Below are 14,598 nucleotides of genomic sequence, written 5' to 3' on the forward strand. Positions count from 1 at the left end.
TTATTTTATTTTATTTTATTTTATTTTATTTTATTTTATTTTATTTTATTTTTTAGCTCTATCAGCCATTCATTGTTCATCTCTGGTTTTACCTTAACTAAGGCCATTAGGTAAATTCTTCTGGAATGTACTAACCACCAGGTTCCACCAACCCAAAGAATATCAACAGATAATCGATTTAGCCAATTCCAGAGGTTTTTCTGCTTGTCTTTAACCTGCCTTCCTGTTGCTTCCACTGATGTATTTGAAATGTGTCTTGTTCTGTAACTATAAAGATTTGAAAAACTGTTACTACATTGGAATCCAGTACTTGGAGTAATCAGAACCCATGTTCCTGGGCTATGGTGCCTCATATTTGAGGTAGAAACTCTGCTTTTGTGTCAGCAGGAATATGGCTAATGAGGAGCAGTGGGATGGATGTCCCAACTCAGGGAGTATTGGTGGGGTTAGTGAGCACACCAGAGCTCAGAGGTGGGGCCAGTGCCGCTGTGCTAGGCATGGACCCAGCTACCCACGCACACAGCACACTGTCTCCACTCTAGCAGTTCCTCCTGCCCCCACCCCACCCCCTGCACCAGGAATGGGATCCAGGGCCTCATGCACGCTTGGCAAGGTCTCTATCACTGAATTATGTTTGCTTAGGGAAAGGAAAGAGCCTAGAGGCTAACCAAAGCTCTGGTCATTGCCATCCCTTCCGACTCATGGAAGTAGGTCCACGAAGATAAAGACAGGAACAACAACAACAACAACAACAACAACAACAACAACAAAAAAAAACAAACAACATGTCTTAGAACACAATGGGAAGGAAGCTGGGATAGGAGGACCTGGAAGTGCCAGGTATCAGCATGAGTAGGTGTGTGTGTGTGTGTGTGTGTGTGTGTGTGTGTGTGTGTGTGTGTGAATGCATGCATTCCATGTCAGTAGTATGTGTTTTCAGATGTGTTATATGCATTGTGTGAGTGTATCTGCTGACATAATCCCCCCCCTCCATTTTTTAAAGATGAAGGCTCATGTAGCCCAGGCTAGCCTTGAACTTACTGTAGTTGAGGCTGCTCTGGAATTGCTGATCCTTCTGCCTCTATCTCTCAAGTGCTGGGATTACAGGCAGGTGCCACCAATCCCAGCGGGAAAGAAATGTAGGCTAACTCATCCTTTGGCCCCCAACAAGAGTCACACAGAAGATTCTATTTCCTGGCAGGTCAGCCTTCTGGAGGGTACTTCACCAAAACAAACCTTGGGAGAGATACTTCCTCCGCTGCAAGCTACGTGTTTCCAAACCTTCCTGTGCCACCCAGTGCTCATGCCTATCCCTCCAAGCAGCGTAACTTAGGGCCAGGTTTCCTTTCCCATACTGGCTGTGGATAGGGTAGGCACAGCCCTCCAGCCTGGTCCTGGGTCCATCTGAAAGCTCAAACTAGCAGTGTAGCTGGATTTGAGGACCTGGGAAGAAACTGATGACCAAAATTATTCTTGCTAATGTGTGAGGGGCCGAGAGTGTCTTAACACCCAGACACAGCTAAGGTTTTAGAGCAGGATCCTCTAATTGGTGTCATCTCAGGGCCAGAGAGTGAAGAATGATCTCGGGAGCACAGTGGGCTTTCCTATCTATTGGGGGTGCTCCCACTGGGCTGGTGTGATGTCCCACCTCCCTACCGTGCCCCACTGAGAACCCTCTAAAATGGAGTTGACACCCAAGCTCCTGAGGACAACCCATGGTGGGAAACCCCAAGCTGGGGAAGGTGATAGGTGGTCTGGGACCTCACTTCTGGGAATTCCTTCACACAGTGCCCTGAGACAGTTGTCTCCATCCACAGGGCCTGCAAGAGAGGGGCTGTTGGTCCTCTTAACATGGTCTCATAGCCTAGGGTGGGCCTCCCTCTGCACCTGGCCTCAGATGTTTTATCAGATGAGACCCAAGCATGCCACAAGCTCTGTTTAATTACACTGAGGTAATGGAAATGCAGACCCAGTTTGGCACACACTGACAACTTCGCTTTGCCTCTGGGTACTTAAGTTGGTCCTGTTCAACTGTGTGTCTCCTGATTTTTGTGGATTTCTGTCTGATGCACTGTTAAGTGACCCTGATCACATCTCTGTCGTTGTGACCTGTTGGTATTCACACTCCTGAGCTTGTCCCCTACGACTTTCTTCTGAGCCATCCCTCTGCCCTCATGTGTATCTTCTGTCTATAGAGACGTGTTTGCTGTATACAGGTCCTTAGCCTTCAGTGTTCACAGCTGGCATGGGAAGGGATGGAGTGAGAGTTGGAGACTCCAGTCACCCTGCTGCTTGCACCATGGCTGTGACTTAGGCAGAAACCAGCATCTTGGGCCCCTCTGGCCACACAGCAGCAACACTCATCTGAAAGTCACTTAACTACTTGGAAAAACCTACACTATGGCCATTGTCACAGAAGCCAGCAGCCCTGGCTGAGAATGTGCCCCTGAACTCTGAGACTACAGAAGCCTTCAGATACAGCCCTGTGAGCATCCAGCTTAGCTGATGGTGTCTCAGACCCTCTGGGGTGCTATCACAGAGTACCATGAAACATGATTCATAAGCAATAGACATGGTTTCTCCAGGCTCTGAAGGCTGCAAGTCCAGAGTCACTGTACAATGGCCCCAGTGTCTGGGGAAGCCTACTTCCCTCCATGGATGGAGCCGCCTCACCGCCTCCTCACCTGGTGATGGGCTGGCTACTCTCCAGGACTCTCTTACAATGCTGCTCTTCCTGTTCATGACTCTCACTATGTACTCACCAACAACAGACCAAAGTGTCCTACAGTCCTGGGCCCAGATACCGGAGCCCAAAGTATTGTCAGGGCCACACACAGCTTTGTGTGGAGCTGTGGAAGAGACTCTGTCCATCTGCGGCTCTACCCTCTCTGGCAGGTCATGTGGGGGGTGGCGAGGTATAGACCCAGGTACAATCCATGCCCTTCCTACTATGGGTGGAACTACAGGTAGCTTCCCAGCCTGATGCCTGGACTTGGACATTTTAAGCCAGAAATTGGTTCCAATATCTGTATAATGGTAAGATGTGACTTTCGGGGGACCCTGAAGAATAAAGGGAGACACATCTCTTCATAACCTGAGTCCTAAGGCCTTGGACACTGAGTGAAGACTGAAGCTGGGATGTGCTTGGGAGCAGGACAGTCTGTGTCTAGGTTGTATACCTTCTCTACTAAACCTGGCCCAAATCACCACCAATATGCGGGTTTGGTGAAGGAGAGAAGTGATGGGATGGGAATGCCCTCTTCTCAAGGCTTTGCCATGCAGTGAAGGGGCCTCCAGTGTGAGGTTTGGTGATGGAATTCCGAGTGTCTGCAAGCATGCAGCCTTCCTGGCCGTCCTGAGAATGCCCTCCTACAATGACCTACAATGAGCCTACTGCTCATAGCAGAAGGAAGATGCCAATGGTGACGTGTGCTTGGGACCAGTTCTTGGTCATGCACCCCTGGACCAGAATCGTGACCAACTCCACAACAGCTCTGACTGAACTTGGTGGGTGCTGGTCCCCGCAGCAGGCATGCAAATCCTGATCACCTCAGTGGTTCTCTCTACTTCTGCCATTTAGTGACCTTGCCTCCTCTGGCCTCCGCCATTGTTTTTCATCAATTTTCCCATCACAGCAAGTATGCCAAATGCAAAGAACCATCGAGATGTGAAGTCACATCTTCCAGTCCAGACTTTTAAAGGTGGGGAATGACATCAGCAGCCTCATTCTAGATAATAATTTTCTTGCCTTGGGTTCTAGATTGTAATTTTCTGACAGTAGCCATCTCAGTACACTGCTAGGACCACCTCAATTGTTCACACATGTAAACACACACACACACACACACACACACACACACACACACACACACACAGTGCCCCAGTAGACTCAGAAGCAAGGAGGGCATTTGGTCCTGACTCTGCACAGAGTTCTTTCTAGACCGTGTGCTGCCTCAAACTTTCACATCACTGACCTTTTAAAAACAGGAAAACACAGTCACGCCTGTTACCCCAGCAATCCATAGTCACACTGTGAAGAGCTCCCCTGAACCTTGTTCACATTTGTGGGGATTAGACACAACTCTAATAAGATCGGTAGGAGCAAGAATGTTTTGCAGCAATTTCTAGACACACAGAATCTGACAGAAACCTAATGGGAAGCACACATATCATGGTAGGTCTTCTCACTGACACATTACAAAAGTGAAAATGAATAAGATGTTTTACAATTTCATTTTATTTAACTCAATACAAGATATTGTCACTACAACCTGTAGTCAAAGTGAAAATGACCAGACCTTTCATGTTATTTCCTAATGTGTCTCTAAATCTGACATGGAGTTTATCACCATAGGTAGCCCCAGGCAGACCCTAGGTGCTCACGTGTGGACGATGACTGTAGCTCTTCTCTAGAATTGAGGATGGAGAGGTAGCAGGATGCAGGTTGTGGGAGATCCATAAACATGGGAGGTCACAGTGAGGCTGGGTGGCAGTCGTCTCATCCACATCAACCCAGTTGCCACAGCCAACATCATCAACAACATTTCTTTGCCAACTCCATTACCATCATCATCACTCTAACCACCATCACCAGCATAATCATTAGAACCACATCTTTATCACTTCCGTCGCTGCCACTATCATCACCATCACCACCATCACCACCATCACCATCATCACCACCACCACCACCATCACCACCATTACCACCATCACCACCATCACCACCATCACCACCATCACCATCACCATCATCACCACCACCACCACCATCACCACCATCACCACCATCACCATCATCACCACCATCACCACCATCACCACTGCATTGCTATCAGGTGTCTATTGTCACTGCCTCCGTCACGACTGTCATCACTGCTACTGTCACCACAATTACTATAACTACCACTGTCACAACTAAATCCATCACCACTACTACCATCACTACCACCATTACTGTAACCCCTACCACCATGACCATCACTGCTATCACCATCTCCATTTCCACTGTTATGTCCATTGTCGTATTTACCACTATCATCACCACAACCTCCATCAGTTCCATCACTACTTCTATCACTATCACAGCCATCTCCATGGCCACCACCATCACCAGCATCATTGCCATTATCGTCATCACTAATCCCAGGCCTCATCCTAGCACATCATTCTGTCTTGGGGGCCCAATTCATGTGGTACCACTAGCCTCCGAGGTAGGGCAAGTGGAGAGGAGGGAGGGGGAAGGGCAGAAGAGCTGGGTGTGGGTGGAGGCTGTTTGAGCCCAGCTGGCACAGGCTGATAACCAGCTTTTCCATGTCTTTAGACTCTTGGCATGCTAGGTGGTCATCTGATCTGGACTTGTAGGTATGGGCTCCTGCCCAGGCTCTCTGTTGCTCCCAGCAATTGTTTTAGGAAAGCAGAGGACCCACTGAGGAGATTCTGTGTTGGCCCATGTTGAGACTAGGCCCCTACACTGCTCCTACGGGGCAGCCAGGAAGTCGTCGGCCCACGGACACCCTGTGTTCTCTGAGGTGCCTTTCTGAAGACTGCCGCCAAGCGCACCCGCCGGCTGGAGGTGTTACTGGCGCCCAAGTCCACTCCAGCCGGCTTCCAGTCACCAAAATACCTGGGGCTTAAAGCAATCTCCTTTCTTTCCTCCTGTCAGGCAGCCAACACCAGGGAGGTGGCTTTGTTTGGGCGGCTGTCTCACTGAGCTGTGAGTACAGCTGTGGAATGGGGCAGACGGGCAGGTTTGGATTTTTCTCTGTCTTCTCACTTCGATTTATAAGACTGAATGGCTTCCAGCTGCTTCACAGGGCTGTGCCTGTTACTGTATTAACAGTGGTGGGGAGAGGAGACAAGCCAGCACAGCCGGGCATTTTCAAACCCCATGCACTCAGGCCTGGCTTCTTGCTGTTCCAGGCACACCCACAGCAAATGCAGATTCACAGTTCAATGAAAACAGCTTTTCTTGGGACACTGCAGAAAGAGACCATGGCCCAACCAGAGCCCGTGTTCAGGCCATGGCCTAAACCCCAGACAGAGTGGTGACTGTTGCCATCTACCCTGAGACACCCAGGCCATACACAAGCAGTGTGTGTCTCATATATTCTTGTCTGGGGAAGGTCCTCTCTAGTCCTTGTCATTCATGCTTTCCTACAGAGATTCATTTAAAACCTTCCCCCAGTGTGCTCCTATCCAGAAAACTTCCACATTGAGCCTCCCATCATGCCTGCACGCCTATTTTCCTTCCACACCTAGGAACAGCAGTGCCCTGAGGAACACAAGCTTGAATCTGCAGCACCAGAGGGCACCCAGCACCCAGCACTCAGCCCTTGACAGCAGTCTAAGAGGTCCACACCTACAATTAGACTGGAGGAACTAAAGTAAAACCATTTAATTTGGACACAGGGGAGAGTCTTGGATGAGTTGCAGTTGACCAGTATTTATTTTCTTGACAAATAAAAATAAAAGGGGCCTTTTCTCCTCCTTGCATTTATCATCATATGTCAGCCATTGCTGAGGTGCCTAGAACACATAAAACACACAAGTTTTCCAAACTGGAAATGTGAAATAGAAGGACCAGTAAAACAGCTCCGAGATTCATGATCTTCTCATATTTTTCTTTCTTCCAGCCAGTATGGGACCACTGAGAAGGGGTCTTGGATTAGAGTCCTGGGACGGTGGGAGGCTTTCCCAGGGCTGGGGCTCCTGCCTCCCCCCAAGGGCCACCCCTCCCGCAGCACACCTGGGCGTGGCCAAGACCCTGACCAGGGCCTGATGCCTCACGGTAGGCGGGCTAGGAGGGGCTAGGCCCTAGGGCCTCATCGCCACTGTGTGAACAGCTGTTTTGGCAACTGTGACTATGATTTGACTTGGGAGTGAACATAAAAGTTACAAAATGTGGTAGAGGGTGGCTAAGACTAGAACCTCAGCCTGCAATTCTGCATAGTTTCCCCAGTTGCTTCCAGGGCCTGGCTGGCCCTAAGTGTTCCAGAGAGCTTTCCTTCTCACCCTTTGTGTGCCACGCCGCCGCCGTGCTGGCACACGTCCTGATTAAGTCCTGCCTTCATCAAGCTCAGCCCTTTGCCACCTGTGGACAGCAGCATGCCGGCCGCTGGCTCCAGCTTGAAAATACTGCTTAGGATTTCAGTTCCTAAGCCTTCACCGTGAGCCATCTGCAGGGCTAGGCTCCCCTCTTGAGGAACCAGGGTTGGGCTACGCTGCCAACGGCGCCATTCCTCCAAGTTAAACACAATATCACATTTGCCTTAATATTGTTTTAAGTGAAAGCAATTAGGTCTGCAATTTAGTTCAACCGCTTGCCAGATTTCATTTTTTAAACTCCAACCTTGCAAGAGTTAAACTCTTAACCTGTGTTTCCACTCTTTAGCACTGCGGGAGCCAGAAGGGGTGGTGCAGATGGCTTCCAGAACCCAGCTGCTGGCCAGGCAATCTGGGAAAGGCACGGGGCAAACAACAGACCATCCTTCCAGAGCCTCTGCCGGATGGGTGATGCCACACGCTGGTGACCTGATGATCGTGCTGTGAGCTGCAAGGGCACCTCCTCTCCAGGCACTTGCCTCCAGCTTTGTGGAGCCTTGCATCTCAAGCGCTAGCTCGTGACTGTGTTTGGTGTCTGGGTGTGAAACCTTTTGTGTCTTCGACAAACCCTGGCTGGATGTAGTGGTGGGAGGGGCCTGGACTAACCAACACTGCCACTCCTGTGCTATTGTTTCTGTTTTTAAAAATCTGTTTCTTTTGCCATGCACACCCTCTCCGTGTTGCTTCTGCAAGACTTGCTTCTTCATATCACTTTATTGTTTTCTTTAATTTTTATTTTTATTAAATGAATAGTTTTTAAAAATTCAGATATACTTTTATGTTTGTGACAGCCACAGCTGCAAAGCAGCCAGGGTTGCCACCTTCAGGCCTCCACACTTGTTCGAAATTCTTCAGACGTTTTATTTCTTTTTCACCTCTGTTTACAAGCTGCGTTTTGCTGCCCTTCAGTGACTTCTAAGACTTAACACACTACTTACTGTTATCCCGCCTCGAGGTGCACAGGCTCGGTGCTTAGAAGCACACATCGGCCTTGAGCCTCCTCCCTCCCTCGCCAGTCAGATGTCTGGCTGCCTCTAGGCAGGGAGTCTGGAGGTCTTGTCTGCACAGAGGCTGTTTCTCACCTGGCTGTGGGGGCTCCAGCAGAGAGAAACAGATCTTCCCCCAGACGGGAGGAAGTAACTCCTGTGACCTGTTAAGATTTTAGACTCGCTGTTCAGCCCTGTAGGTAATGCCTCATGCATCTGACAGTCTAAGTAGATCTTGGCGTCATGTCACTTCTACAGAAACATTGGTTTGTGTTTCTGACAGGCAAGTTCTGGTTTGTTTGCATCCCCACATGATGTCATTTTCCTGCCCGGCTAAGCTGGTGGTCACCCTCTGACGTTACGTACCTTCCCCTTCCAGATGCCCATGTGCCTTCCTAGGCTGCTTAAATGCTTCAGAGCAAAGGTGAGCTCTAACCTTTCTTCACAGAGAGGGCCACTGGGTGAGGTTTTGGCCAACAGGGCTCATCTATGAGGGGAATTTTCATAGAGAAGGTGGTCCCTCCCATTCTTCCTTCCAGGACACATGAATTTGGTGGCAGGATTAGCACACCGAATCAGGCTGTCACATGGAAAGAGGGCCACCTGCCCAGGAAAGAAAGCCAAGGAGCTGTAAGGCTTAAGTACAAATGGTGTTATGGGAGAAATGGGCTTCTGTATTATCTAAGCCATTGATTGGCCTTTGATGTGACAGTAAGTCCTAACCCCCTAATTACACTGTGGTTATATTATTGCCCTTTGTGTGCAGTTACCCTTCGCCTGAGGTTAACGACTGCCCCATGCCTAGCACATGGCCTCTGCTTCGCCAGTCCATGACAGCCAGACCTTCAGTTTGGTTTTGGAGATTTGCAAGGAGCATCCTTCCTATGGTTTGACTGCATGTCCCTCTCCTTGCCTAGCCACCACCTATTGTCACAACTCACTCTGGCCTCACTCCTGCAAGTGAGCATGTCTTTCTGCATGTCGGACCATGTCTTCCTTTTCTGGATGCACTGGGTTTATATATATATATATATTTCAAGACAGGGTTTCTCTGTGTAACCTTGATTGTCCTGGACTCTCTTTGCAGACCAGGATGACCTTGAATTCACAGAGATCTGTCTGCCTCTGCCTACTTGAGTGCTGGGATTATAGGCGTGTGCTATCATGCCTGGCTGGGATATATATGTATGTATGTATATATATATATATACATTTATTTATAGTGAAGCCTTGTTTAAATATATATGTACATATATATTATATATTTAATATATATTAATATATTTTATACAATATATATTAATATATATTTAATATATTATATCTATTTAAACAAGGCTTCACTATAAAGCCCAGGTTGGTCTTGAATTTGTGATTTTTCTCCCTCAGCCTCCCAAGGGCTTGTGTGAAACAAACACCCACAATCACACATTCCCTAAGAAACACGAGGTTTTCTCCTGACCCCTGTGCTGTCCTTACTTGGGCCATCATTGCTCCTTCCCTGGAAGGTCCTGACACTCCTCTGGTCTCTGGCTCGTCTATTTGGTAATGTGGTGGTCCTGTCTGAAGGTCCTGACACTCCTCTGGTCTCTGGCTCGTCTATTTGGTAATGTGGTGGTCCTGTCTGAAGGTCCTGACACTCCTCTGGTCTCTGGCTCGTCTATTAGGTAATGTGGTGGTCCTGTCTGAAGTTTCTCCTCCGCTTCTCTTTTCTATCTCTTGAAAAATAATTTTTTTTTTTGTTAGAAGTTGGAGTCTTGGATGGAAAGTTTATACCATCTTCCTGTTCTCCTGCCACCATCTCTTTGTGTTTTGTTCTCCTTTTCTGTATATCTCAGCTTTAGCTCCAACTTTTCCTTTGATATTTTTATTTGTGCTCTAATTTTTCAATCCAGACTCTCCTTTGTCTGTGTGACTGCACATTTTGAAACTATCTTTCTAAATGTAAAATAAAAGTAAGAGTGTTTTCTTGCTTCATACATCTTGTGTCTTCTTTTCCTTTTTTTATTTTTCTTTTCATTGTTTTAGAAATGGTAAATTACTAATCAACATTTAACAGCTTACTTGTATCTTAGTCATGGTTTCTATTGCTGTGATGAAACACCATGATCAAAAAAACAAAAACAAAAAACGAAACAAAACAAAAAACTTGGGGAGGAAAGGGTTTACTTCCACAGCACTGTTCATTCATCATTGGAGGAAGTCAGGACAGGAACTCAAGCAAGAACCTGGTGCAGGAGCTGATGCAGAAGCCATGGAGGGGTGCTGCTTACTGGCTTGCTCTTCATGGCTTGCTCAGCCTGCTTTCTTAGAGAGCCTAGGACCACCAGCTCAAGGACGACACCACCCACAATGGTCTGGGCCCTTCCCCATCAATCACTAGGAAAATTCTGTACAGCTAATTCTCAGGGAGGCATTTTCTCAATTGAGGTTTCCGACTTTCAGATAACTCTAGCTTGTGTTGACCTAAGACTAGACAGCACAACTGTCCCTTTGTCAGCTTGACACAAAAACACATCTCTATTAAGGCACATCATTCCTTTCTTATTAGTCCCCAAGATCTCACATTAAAAACATAGGTAACTTCAAAAGTCCCACAGTCTTTGCAAATTCAAACACATTAAATTTTCAGTCCATTTAAAATAGCCAGTCTCTTTTAAAGTCTTAAAATTCAGTCTCTCAACTGTGGGTGCCAATAAAAAAAAAATAAATTAAATAATTTCTTACTTTAAGAGGGAAGAACCAGGGCACAGTCACAATCAAATCGAAGCAAAACCGAATTCCAAAAGTGTGAACCACTCAGCATACAGAATCTGGATTCATTCACAATCTCTTGGGCTCCTCCAAGGGGTTTGGGTCACTTCTTCAGCTCTGCCCTCTTCAGTTACTCACAGCTTATCTTCTAGGCTCTGGCTGGCTCCACTCCGCTCCTGCTGCTGCTGTTCTTGGTGGTCATCCCATGCTACTGGCATCTCCAAAATGATGGGGTCTCTGCTGCAATTGGGCTGAAGTTTGGCCAATAGCCTCTGATAGGCACTCTTCCTGGGGCCAAGCCTTAACTGCTCTGCGTGAACCAGCACAAGGTACGAGCTTGGCTGTTCCTGCCATTCAGCTTCTGTGGGCTTACTCTGAGGAAACAGCTCCGGAAGATTTCTCCTTACACTGCTGGTCTCTTGTTAATCACTGCTGATTCCTCAGCTCCAGCTGACCAGCATAGAGGATCCCTGCAAAGCAAAGGCTTCACTTTAGTAGCTCTGGTATCTTGTTAACCACAGCTGATTCCTCAGCACTACCTAACCAGAATCACAGAATCTTAATTTAAAATAACAAATGACCCTTAAAGAGTCTTTAAACTTCCCTCTGAAACTTCACAAGCCAGGCCTCCATTTTCTGTATTGCCCTCAACATTTTTATCTTCCAAGATAAGCTCACCAACACTGAACACTCAATGGCTAAAGTCCTAAGGTTCTTCCATAATTCCCTCTGTCACAGCAATACCCTATTCTTGGTAACAACTTGTCTTAGGCTTTCTATTGCTATGATAAAATACAATGACCAAAAATCAAGCTGGGAGGAAAGGGTTTATTTGGCTTAAACTTCCATGTCACTGTTTGTCATGTAAGGAAGTCAGGACAGGAACTTAAACAGGGCTGGAACCTGGAGGTAGGAGCTGATGTAAAGGCCATGGAGGAATGATGCTTACTGGCTTGCTCCCCATGGCTTGCTCAGCCTGTTTTCTTATGGAACCCAGGACTACCAGCCCAGGAATGGAAGTACCCACAATGAGATGGGCCCTCCCTCGTGAATCACTAAGAAAATGCCTTAAAGCTGGATCTTATGGAAGCATTTTCTCAATTGAGGTTTCCTTCTTTCAGATAACTCTAGCTTGTATCACGTGGACATAAGACTAGCCAGCACAACTTGGGGAAAAAAAAAAAAAAGCTAAGACTTGGGTTCTGTCCAACTTCCCTGTATAAGTATAAGTACTTTCATTATGGCCAGTTTTAAGTGAAGAACAATAACTTTATAAATTAACACAGATATTTCATGTGCCAGTAAGAATCAGCTACACCGCATAGCCATTCCACAGACAAGTCATGAGCCTGGACTGGACTGTCCACTCACACTGGACTGTGGAGTGCTGATGGGCTAAGAACTGGAGGGTGTACCTGGTCTATCTTATCCTCTGTTGAAGCATCATTCACAAACCATTTGTTCTACATAGAAAATGCATACATGGTAGCTTTCAATTTATCCTCACTGTCTAACCATAACCACCCTCATCTTGTCACTCCCTAAAGACTAGGGTCACTAGTCTCAGATGTCAATATTGCATGGGAGTAGTAGTGAGAAGGGCTGAAGTGGTCCCCAGGGATCCGTGTTACCTGTGACTCTGTCCCGCATGTTGGACGTTCTTCCAGCTCTGCTGAGTCCTTGAAGCAAAGGCAGCCCTTATTCAGTTCTGCAGAGGATCTGACTTGGCCTTTGCCAAGCCCTGTATCAGAGCTTCAGGCTCCTGGTCATAGTGGGGGATTTTCCTGATCTGTGGGTACTGTTCATCCCCGCATGGATTACACCAAGGCTAACTGCCACCCTCTGATCTTTCCCTTGGGTGTCACTTTAGGAGGAGGGAGAGGCAGTACCCCATCCTCACAGAGGTTCCCTAAAGCTGTCTCTTGCAGTGTTGAACCAGAGAGCTGCTTGGCAGGGGGTGGTTCCCAGGCTTCCTTCCTACAGGGGCCTCATGGCCAGACTTTGGCCAACAGGACCCATTTTATGAGTTGACATGCAACTTCCTTATGGGACTGGTGAGAGAGAGGCTATCTCTCTCCTTCCTTATGTGACCATGACAGTCAGAGCACCACCTTAGGCTGTCAGACAGAATTAAACCTCCAGGACTCACATGTTGGGGAAAGGAAAAACTGAGGCCAGAGGGAGCATCATAGGTACCAAGAGGCAGCTGATGAGCCTCACGTAGATGCTTGTCTTGAAGCCACTTCTAGGAGACACAGACCCATTCGTTATCAGCTGCTGCCTTTGTTCCACCACATCCTCTGTGAGCTGTCAAGGTTTCCATGGACTCTGTCAGCAGTAGCTGTGGTCTCCTGCTTCCTTTGGGGTCTATATTTTGTGCTGGGCTGTCCTGGCTTTTTCATTCAACATTGCCTCAAAGGTGTCTCTCACTTAAGCACCTGGCAATATCATCACTGTGGTCTCTGTTGCTTTGGACAAGCAGATCCTACCGAGGACACTGTCCAGCCCAACCTCCCTTGGTGAGAGAGGAGAGATCTGCACCTCCTACCCCCTTCTAGCCCAATTTCGGTGTCCTCTGATGCCAAGTGCTCCCATTGTACAGCAGATTAAGACATCCCAGGCTACTCCAGCCTCTCCAAGAGGAAGAAACTGGAGGAAAAATTCCTAGAGGGAAAGGAAGAGCAGAGCTATGTTTACAGGCAGTGGTGGGATTTGCACATCACCACTAGACAGCCCTGCAGGCCAGGATTCCCACAAATGACTTTCCCTCATGGAGCCCCCGTGTTAGTGTGGGACCAGCACACTTAGGGCCTTTGGTGAAGCAGGCATTAGGCAGCAAGCACACACTCTACCCCACACACCCCTGTGAAAGGCCACGGGTAGCAGGCTGTCCTTACAAAGGGGACAAACAGAGGGACAGGCTTCAGGAATCATATTTTACTCTCATCTTAACTTTGACTTTTTTTGTAGTTCCAAGTATAGCACAATCCACTGGGAACAACTTGAAAACACAGTACAGATTTAGAGAATTTTGGACCTGCCATAACCTAGCTATAAGCTTTGCTGTCCCCTCTGTGGAAGCACCATTTCACCTTCCAGTCTCCAGGCACAGTAAAGGAAGAATTTCAGGGACATTTATGGCTTTGTAAAAGAAAAACATGGATTCTGCCTCCCAGGCCAAGGAGTGGGGAATGATAAAGTCAGGTAGGTGCCAGCTGTGTGCTGATTGCTGGGCACAGAGAGGCAGAGCTAAGTGGGCTGGTGGTATGACACGAAGACCAGAGGAAGGTGACGGCAGAAGCCCTCCACAGTGGGGTCATTAGGACACAGCAGATGCGGACTTCTGTGAGAAAGCAGGCGAAGCCGAGCCAAGCCAGAGGCTGGTGTCAGCACTGCCCACCGCTTCCAGGTCGCAGACGACAGAGCGTTTCATAAACTGCAGGTCGCAACCCATCAGCTGGTTGTGAAATCAAATTAATGAGTCGTAACTAGCAGTTTAAAGTCACGGGGTGGGATGGAACAGAACCACCTATTTCTGTCAGAACAGGACTGCCGATTTCCATCGGGAATCGCTCATCAGAAGGTGTTTACGAAGCTTTATTTCACGTCTGCATGTATGTGCTGGACTCGGTTTTTTTAAAAAACGGTTGGAAAGCCACAGTGTAGTGGAAGGAGGGACTCAAAGGTAGTGTGTGGCAGAGGCTTGCACTGTCTTTGATGAAAAGACAAGGTGGCGACAGGGAGGCTGAGGGTA

The sequence above is a fragment of the Psammomys obesus genome, unplaced genomic scaffold, assembly GCF_907164565.1.
Source record: "Psammomys obesus unplaced genomic scaffold, mPsaObe1.curated_primary_1811, whole genome shotgun sequence".
Classification (NCBI taxonomy): domain Eukaryota; kingdom Metazoa; phylum Chordata; class Mammalia; order Rodentia; family Muridae; genus Psammomys; species Psammomys obesus.